This window comes from Mytilus galloprovincialis, chromosome 1, assembly GCF_965363235.1.
Source record: "Mytilus galloprovincialis chromosome 1, xbMytGall1.hap1.1, whole genome shotgun sequence".
Lineage (NCBI taxonomy): Eukaryota > Metazoa > Mollusca > Bivalvia > Mytilida > Mytilidae > Mytilus > Mytilus galloprovincialis.
Window position 1 is genome coordinate 118,054,518 of NC_134838.1, and position 9,589 is coordinate 118,064,106.

The window sequence follows — 9,589 nt, forward strand, 5'->3', positions numbered from 1 at the left end:
GTTAATTTTATCCTTTTGAGTTTGCAGAATATGAAACATTACATTAGCATGTCACATTTATATTTAGCTTCATATATATATTAACCAAGCAAAACGTCAAAGGAATATTTCAAACTGGACGTCACTTAAAAAATTACGAAAATAAAACCTCAAATACCTCAAACAAATGGAAACAATTTGCATATTCCTGACTTGGTACATGCATTTTTCTATGTAGAAAATGGTGGATTAATTTGGCACATGTAATTTTCATAAATTTCGATTTCAAAAAACTTGAACCACACACTTTATTGGAAAAAAAATCATTGGATATATAGTAGTTTGACATACACTAATTTTGATTGTTGAGAAGCTTAATATTTCCTTAACAATAGAACGTTCGGCTAATTTTTACAGAGTTATCTCACTGTAGTACTGTTTAAACTAGATGTGTCACAGCAACATGAATGTTCATTATTGCAAGAGCAGAAATGTCGTGAACAGTAGGTTATATGGAACTCATATGCATATACTATTGTAGCAATAATCCGATAGAAAAACAATAATTTTGACCGTCATAACTATATCCAATCTTTCATTGTTTACTTGTGTGTGTCAGTGCCTTTACTTTTATTCATAGGATTTTAAAAGACGTGTTGAAATGTCACATTGGTCACATTGGCACCATAATAAAGATAATCTGTTATTCCCTTTGAGCGATTACTTGTTTTTGTAAGGATCACAAAAGAAAATCAAATAAAAGTCATTTCATTTCCGTTTCTATCAAAAATGTGCTTGAATGATATTAGTAAAGACAGACGTAAATATGGCACTTGCATTTTATATTAACTAATTAGATATTTGTAAATTGACCATGCTAAGAAAATCTTTTGTATTTTTCCGTGTTCTTGTAATTGGTATACATGCACTATAGGCTTCTGGTTTGTTAACCCTTCCAAAGTACAGATATAAGGTTATGTCATGACTGTCTGAACATTATTAATCACCCGTTCCTACTGACATTATTGTCAAGTTATGTTTTTAAGACAAAATCTCTTGCGTTTCAACAAAAGATATTAATTTGTATCTAATGATAGGTAGTCTCTATTATGTCATCTTGCACCAAAAAAGAGATATAAATTATCCGGACAGAAACATTAAATATCAGGTGTCCTCGTGCAGAGATTAAGAGTACTTTTGAATGCCTTTACTTTAGCCTGGTAAAGTACAGACACAAAAAAGGTAAAAAAATAAAATATTAGAATGAAAATTAATGTATGAATTGATACTCTGATTATTCACTATTTACTACTGTTGACATTAATAAGCCATGTTTCCCCTTAGCGTTAGTAGACAAATGTGTATGAATCTATGAGCTGACTAATCATTTAATAATTATAGTCTTATAGATCATCAAATGGATCATTATTAAACTCCTCACAGAAATCGTTTAGCATATTACTTAATTCACAGTGCTGCACATAATCGTAGGAATCTTAGTTGTCACTTCATATTTAGCATTGAATTAGAAATTATAAAGGAACTAAGGTTTCAACTCTCTCAGGCAAATTTGACCTTAGATGGATTTTGTGATTTAATTAAGAGCCTTTAGGGTCATTTTCAAATATAGCTCTCCAAATGTTTTGATTCTTATACATCGTAGGCTTTCAAATATTAGGCTAAGAAAGTTTTTGATGAAGGTAAATCCAGAAAAACGTGTCAGACGCAGGAAATTTCAAAGCATTGTTTTAATTTTGTTTTTGTAAAAAAGTACATTATTTGTTATCTGATTCACGTCACTCTCGAAATAGATCTGTCAGTACATTGTAGTTCTAAAGCTTTCCCTTTTCAGGCGATAAATATATGTTTTAATGGCGAAAGGGGATTAGAGGGCATAAAGGAAACCTACCAAATAAAATTGGTATATATTGAGCCTTTTATAATTTTAGCACCAGTTTTAAATTCTAAAACAAATTTCAAAAACAAAGTACTGAAAGAAGAAACTGAAGTGAGACCGTCTAGAAATATTTGGTATATCGATAGAAAAAAATAGTTCCGTTAACTTGTATTTGACTATGCTCAAGTAGGGGCGAAATATATCAAAGGGGTAATCAAGCTCACCAGTAGAAAACGACCTGACAATATCATGGCGCAAAAAATACAAAAAACAGTACACCAAACAAACATGAACAAATAAAGATATAATTGTTTAAACAAGAACAAAAGATGAGAAGTTCTTACTTTTCAATCATTCTGATATTTTAGGAAATTTCAAAATTCGTAAACGTATTAAATGAAACCTCATGTCAATTACGCCACAAGTGGTGGATGCTACGAAACTCATTTTGACGTTAGATTAATTTCAAGGTTAACTCAAAGTCAAAACTAATTAAATTGGAAGAAAATCGCAATTGATAATGCATTAAATTTTTCACTTTGCTAAATAAAATAACGAAAAAGTTATTGGATTAAGTAAAAAGTTCAGAAAAATCTGACTTTAATAATGATAGGAATGATTATTAAGAAATTAAAATGCAATGCGGACGTACTCTTATGCAATATTCTTGAGATCTAAGTAAAACTAATTACGAGAACAACTAAAGCTACAGTTTGTAACTAATATTCAAATATCGGAAAACAATTAGTACCAGACAAATAAAGTAGCAAACAGACACCAATGGAACCGCATGTTCTCCAAACGAAACCGAGTGCATCGATAGCGTAAGCGTCTACTGCTGTACATGTATCACTATGATAAGATACTCCTTATGTCAGAATCAAAAGGTTCCAAAATATTCTGTTTACATATGGAAACATTGTAAAATATTTCTGGTATCAATTGTACTTCAATTTACAGATCAAAATATACTGTTATTCAAATATCAAGATAACATGTCTGTAGTGAGTTGAAACACGGATCGGTCAACCAACTCATGATGTCGACCGGAAAACTGTCGATTTTAGTCGTTATTCCATTCAACTTTGTTGGAGTAGTGTATGTGTAAAACAAAATTAGATGTAATTTTTAATATAAATATGAGGAATTGAGAATATATTTAATAGAGATTACCAAAGACAGTCGATAAGCACCAAATTCCATAAAAACCTTTATATTAAGATATGAAACAGGCAACACTAAATTATTAAGGAGACTTCTTACGATTATTCATATTTATGGTCTCCATTTATGAAATATAAAAATTGTTATCTAATTAGTCGTTTATTTGTATGTCGTTTGGTTTTGTTGCACTTTAGTGTTTTCTTGTTTCGTTGTTTTCCTCTTATAGTTGATATGGTTTCCTCGGTTTTAGTTTGTAACCCGGATTTGTTGACTTTTCCACAGCGGTATACGACCTCTATTTACGAGGAACTTGATTTTTCAATGACTGTAAAGGAATAATGCTTTTATATTTTTGATAATGAATGATTTCATGTTCATGGTCTTGAAAGGTATTGAAATGTATCATGGGAGATATTCATATCAACCTTAATCATTTTAGATCATCACCACCTTGAAAAATGTGTGTATAAATCAATACTTAAGTCCTAATAGAATTCTTTTAACATATTACTTAATTCACAATACTGCACATTATCTGAAGAATTTCCGTTGTCACTTCATATTTAACATTACATTAGAAATTATTAGGATACTAAGACCTCAATCACCTCAGGCAAATTTGACCTTAAGATGGATTTGGTAATTGTATTTCGAGCCTTTTTGGGTCATATACTAATTTAGTCCTTCCTGAAAGTAAAATCCCACGCAGGAAATTTTCAAAGCATTGTTTTCATCTTTTTATATCAAATGTACATAATTTGTTATCCCAATCATGTCACTCCTGAAATACTAGTAGGCTTTTAGTACAGCCACCAATATACTGTAGTTCTTATTAAACTATCAAAGGTACCAGGATTATAGTTTAGTACGCCAGAAAATTCACCATCGCCATCTTGAAAACACTATTTTATCATAATATATAGTTATTTAGTTCTTTATACAGATAATTGAAATATGAAAATAACGTTTTCTGTCCCTTTTCTACCGAATATTTCTCTCAGCCTTCAATCTTCTCTGCGCATTTAAAGAAAAATTAAGAAAAGCATAACGATACAAGGCACGTGAGAAGTGATTTGAATCGGATGTAGATGATGAAAAATGTGATATTGTCTCAGAGATTATATAGTTGCCTCGCTTTTTACTAAAGTATTCAAACGTAGGACATCTCAACACTTGATTCCTACTTGCACTTATACATATGTAACTTTTTAATGATGACGGAAGATGATACACGACAACGTTGCATTTTACTTAATGTTTTAAAGACATTTTCTGAATCCTCGTGTATTGTCGTAATGATACAAAACGTTAAAATTAGTCGGCTAAAAATTGTTTTTGCTTGACGTAAGTATTATCAGAGCAGAAAGTACAAAAGAGTGTCAGACGCTAGCACTTCCAATAATTTTGTAAGCTACAATGTTGATCGAGATTATATTTGAATGTCTATTTAGATAGACAGCAGGACAGTGTATTTGAATAACATCCTATTTGACAAGTGTTTTATCATGACTGCATCCATGGCTTTTTACATCAAACGCGACCTTTAAATGAGCACGAAGAAAAAATTAACATTAAGCGGAACTTTATTACTGAAATAAATTGAAGTTTTAAGTGTTTTTACAAGTGACATATCACTGCAATCCCAGCATTAACGATGTGATCAATACAGCCTCATATAAAACTAGTTTTTATTTTCAATAAAAGATATTTGAAATTCTGATGCAAGTTTCAAAGTTTACCAAAGTGCTGGAATCTTTTTACTGCAAGGATTTGTCGATAATTACATCGTATAATTTTTAACACATTATTTGGTAGCTGTATTGATCGGATAACCAACACTTTCCTAAAATCTTCACGGTCTGACACCAAAATTCCGGCAAAAATTCAATTATCTTTAGACGTTTATTTTGAGTAATGATAGAACTCAGTGATTGCTGATCAAATTTTGTTTCCATGGAAACCACTTGCCATGTTAGTTGATGGATATTCTTTTATTTGACGTTGTTTCTTCTTAGACAGTAATAAAACTATATTGATAGACGTAAAATAAGAACTTTGTTATAATCAAAATAAAGTAGTGAAGGGGAAAATTCGTTATTGAATCGGTTCTTTGGACGTTGTCCTAGGTTATCATTACTTTTCTATAAATGATCTAAGACGGAAGATCGATCTGTTTATAGACACCTTCAACACACACATTGAAAACCTACACAGAGAACGTCACTGTTTGAATTACGATGGACCTTATTGGAATATCTGCTGATCTAAACAGAAAATATTACAAACTAAATTACAACATCATGATGTATTTGAAAATAAATTGTACGATAATGTGGTATTCATTCAATTTACATTTGACTGTTCTCCCTTTATGATAATGTTAACTCGTTTTGTCTGGCTTGGGATTTGTAATGGTACGTAGACAATGATTTATTGTACGACGAACTAAATACAAGACATTGAAAATACACTTTTTACATATTCATTTAGGTCAATTTAAATATGAAGAGCGCCAATGAATCAACTCTCCATCCTAGTGAAAATGTATAAAAGTTAACAAGTATAGGTCAAAGTACGGCCTTCAACACGAAGCCTTTATTTAATTACGCATAAAAAAGAAAAGTATTGTATACTTTAACAGTATATATATTTACAAAAAAATTCATAGTAAAGAAATTCGTATCAACCAAATGCATATAATATATTAGAAAAACCATGCTGCAGGTGCGTGACACTTGGAATTTTACTCCTTGTTTTATAAGTTTTATAAATTTATGTTGAAAAAAGGGAAACTGGTTATTATTAGGTTATGATCATCCCTATCTCGGATAAAACTAGACAAACTTTTTTATTTTTATTTTTGAAATGTAATGATATAATCAACTAAAGAAAAAAAACGATCAAACAGTTTTAAACATTTCATGCACTTTCTTCTTCAATATCCTTAGAGGTAACGGTTACCAGGAGATAAGTGTTATACGTATAATGAAATCGAAATACTGAGAAAAATAGGTTTTGGGACAGCTGTATAAGGTAAACTCCCAATTAATATTTTGTGATCTTCAATGTAGACAGTTAAAGATTCATTGAAGTTTTAGCAAAGTATGAATAAACAAGCTTTTATTAACAAGAGTTGGATTTAGATGGCAACAAACAGTTTTGGAGTCTTTCTATTACGCCAAGATGAAAACAGTCCAGAGTCCATACAAAATGGAATAAGTTGAAAACCAAATATATTTCTGTTCATTTAATCAAACTTCTACAGACGGTTTTCATCTTGACAAAATGCATAGACACATAGACTAATTGTTGCCCTCTGAAGGGATACCTGGTTATGATTGTCGTTTTGTGTGCTCTCTCATTATGTATAACATACATCTCTTTTCATTCGGACTAGTAAGCAAACAAAACTTCTCTGACAGCGTCGACTTTGCAAAAACAAATATCAACTTCGTACTTTATTTGACCTTTTAAACATCTTTTGATTCGAACGTCACGGATGAGTCTTTTGTAGACGAAACGCGCGTCGGCGTAAGTATAAAATTTTAATCCTTGTATCTATAATGAGTTTATATACATAAATACAACTTATAAAAAAGAAAGTGTATTCGTTATCAATATGAGAAAGCATGGTTTCAGGTAAGTAATTTAATTGCTTTCAGTAATTGCCAATTTTATTATTTTGTAAGTAGTATACTTATTGTTAATTTCTTTTATACAGATTGTATTGTTCGAAGTGAAACAACTATGTGATGATAAAGGGGGCTTAAAAAGTCCTCATAAAGAACTTGGACCATTTCAGATCTGGAACTGTTTAATTTTGCCGATCAATATTTACATATGAAGGATGTGCATATTGTTCAAATTAATTTCAGTTTTTATTAATTTACAGTGTGTGTTTAACATATTCAATATTTGGTGAAATTTGGCATGTCCGACAAATAGCTTATCTCTTCATGTTACAATTTTCCTAGCTTTAGTTTCAACTTCCACACATGTGTAGAAGTGAAAATGTTTCAAATGCAGAATTCTAACATGACGTCCTTCAAACGCTTTGAGTACACACCCGTGGTAAAATATGAATATATTGCCAGAGCTGTTCCGATTGTTCTCCCACGTCATATATGCTTTTTTTATGAATAAGGTACCCGACGTCATAGAAAGATGACGTAAGAATATAAGCAGTTTACGGGAAAATACACGCTAGTGAAACCTAAAATCATCACAACAAGAAAACGTAAACAAACGATGATAAAATCTGGTGTAAGCCAATTATTTTTATACATATAATACATTTAAGTACATTATCATTTAAATTCATCAAAAACTATCTAAATATACGTTATCGAAAATAGTTTTAAGCATATCACTAATTCAGTTTACTCCGTTCTTTTACGCCAATTTAATAGTGCGTTTATTTACGGGAACGGCAAATATTGTCCTCCACCTAGAGCGCTTCGATCCAAAAGAATTGCCGTATATGTCCTATTAGAATCGAAATAATTCATGGGGGCTTGAATATATCTAGATTTTACCACGGGTTGTCCCTTTATGCCGATATTTTACCCCTCGCTATCGCTCAGGGTAAAATATTTGTCATAAAGGGCCAACCCGTGGTAAAATCACGATATATTCAAGCCCCCATGAATTATTTCTTAAATATATATACATTTATATTATCAGTAATATTTAGTATATATATATAAAGCTTATGACTCGACACAAAAAAATATTTCAAAGACAGATCAGAAATTAATTCTTTCTGATCTGTCTTTGAAATATTTTTTTGTGTCGAGTCATAAGCTTTATATATATAAATATCAGAATCAATTTATGAACAGTAAATACTGATAATATAAATGTATATATATTTAAGAAATAATTCATGGGGGCTTGAATATATCGAGATTTTTTGTAATGTTCAATTCTCTCTTATTATAAGTAATGGGATAACTATATTTGGTATGTGCGTACTTTGCAAGGTCCTCATGCCCGTCAGACAGTCTTCACTTGACCTCAACCTCATTTCATGGATCAGTGAACAAGGTTAAATTTTGATGGTCAAGTCCATATCTCAGATACTATAAGCAATAGGTCTTGTATATTCAGTGTATGGAAGGACTGTAATGTGTACATGTGTGTACATGACCTTGACCTCATTTTCATGGTTCAGTGGTTATATTTAAGGTTTTTTTTGTTTTGGTCTGTTTTTTTCTCATACTGCATGCCATAGGTCTACTATATTTGATGTATGGAATGATTGTAAGGTATACATGTCTAGCTGGCAGGTGTCATCTGACCTAGGCCTCAATTTTCATGGTTCAGAGTTAAGTTTTTGAGTTTTGATCTTTTTTTCTAATACTATATGCAATAGGTCAACTTTATTTGATGTATGTTAATATTTAATGATCTATATGCAGCCCTGCAGGTTTTATTTGACCTTGACCTCCTTGTCACGGTTCATTGCTCAGTGTTACCTTTTTGCGTTTTGATATATTTTTTTAAACTACAAGCAATAGGTAAACTATATTTGTTGTATGGAAGAATTGTTAGCTGTGCATGTCTGTCTGGCATCATTCATCTTACCTTATCCTCATTTTCGTATGGTTCATTTCTCAATGTTTAGTTTTCTTGATTAATGTTTAGTTTATGTGACAGTTGTAATCATGGTAATAAAACTTTATATTTAGGACTATCAACATAATATCAATGATTAGTAAAGAAGGCGAGACATGTCTGCTTGTGCACTCTTGTTAGACTTATACCTCGAAATAATATAAGCGGTCATCTTAGTACCAAAATATATGAAATTCTGATTTTTAACTAATTTCCTCCACCTAAGTAGCAATATACCAACCTCATCTGCATTTTGGATATACATTTCCCAACTAACTCGGTATTCGAGAGCTTGCAGCTGCTTCTAAGACTTGGTAAAACGTCACCAGTGTCTGAGCAGGAAGTTGGTGAGCTAAGCTTATATAGAACGTCTCGTCCTTTTTCAAAAAGTTTGTCAAAAGAAAATAAGACAGTGTTGATAAATTATCAGTACCACTTACTTCACAAATAATACATGATAGTTTTGAAGTTTAGATTCCAGATACTGACGGTGTTTTTTTTTTTTAACTTTAAATACGTATTATAACGTTCTTTTATTTATCTCTATAAAGGATTAGTATTACTTTTACTGTTTAGTCTATTTTTGATAGTATTCATTTGACGTGGCTCGGTATTATACACCCCATCATTGAGTTTTATTATTCTATGGTCAAATATTATATTATTGTCAATATTTTTTTTTTTCTTTGTTGACATATTTGTTTGTTTTTATAGTGATTACGATCATAACACAATGTTGACTGTTGTACCCCTAATTATGACATTTATACCTGTTATGTCTGTTTTGTTCACACATTGTTGTCAGTATAATGGAATTTTATAAGACTGTTATACAAGTGAGGTTTAATCCGATATTTTCTACATAGGATGATGCCGTGTACAAGGTCTGGAATATGACATTTTTAATCCATCCGTTTGATATGTTTGAGATTT